Source organism: Callithrix jacchus, chromosome 1 (genome assembly GCF_049354715.1).
Source record: "Callithrix jacchus isolate 240 chromosome 1, calJac240_pri, whole genome shotgun sequence".
NCBI lineage: Eukaryota > Metazoa > Chordata > Mammalia > Primates > Cebidae > Callithrix > Callithrix jacchus.
Window position 1 is genome coordinate 207,666,693 of NC_133502.1, and position 509 is coordinate 207,667,201.

The following is a 509-nucleotide window of genomic DNA, read 5'->3' on the forward strand; positions in this document are numbered from 1 at the left end:
GGGCAGTGTGTGCATCTACATGTGTGCATGCATGTGTATATGCGTATGTGCATGTGTGTGTGCATGTGTGTTAGTGAGCATGTACATATATGCATGTGCGCCTGTGCTTGTGTGGGCAGTGTGTGCATCTACATGTGTGCAGGCATGTGTATATGTGTGTGTATGTGCAAGTACATATGTGTATGTGTGCCTGTGCTTGTGTGGGCACTGTGTGCATCTACATGTATGCATGCATGTGTATATGCGTATGTGCATGTGTGTGTGCGTGTGTGTTAGTGAGCATGTACATATATGGGTGTGCGCCTGTGCTTGTGTGGGCAGTGTGTATAATTGTGCATGCATGTGTGTGTGTGCAGGTGTGTGCTTATGCACAGGCATGTGTGGGCAGTGTGTATGTGTGTGCATGCATGTAAGTGTGTGCATGTGTGCACAAATGCATATGTGGTTCTTGGGATCTTGGAAGATGCAGCTCTGGCTCAAATTCTCCCTTTTTATCCTCATTCTCTCAG

The 509-nt window shown here is 47.0% G+C and overlaps 1 long non-coding RNA gene across 1 annotated transcript in view; it reads left to right on the forward strand.

Annotated features, from left to right (window-relative positions):
* Positions 1 to 509, forward strand: part of LOC128928995 (uncharacterized) — a 46,059-nt gene that overhangs the window by 24,820 nt on the left and 20,730 nt on the right. The window lies entirely within an intron of this gene.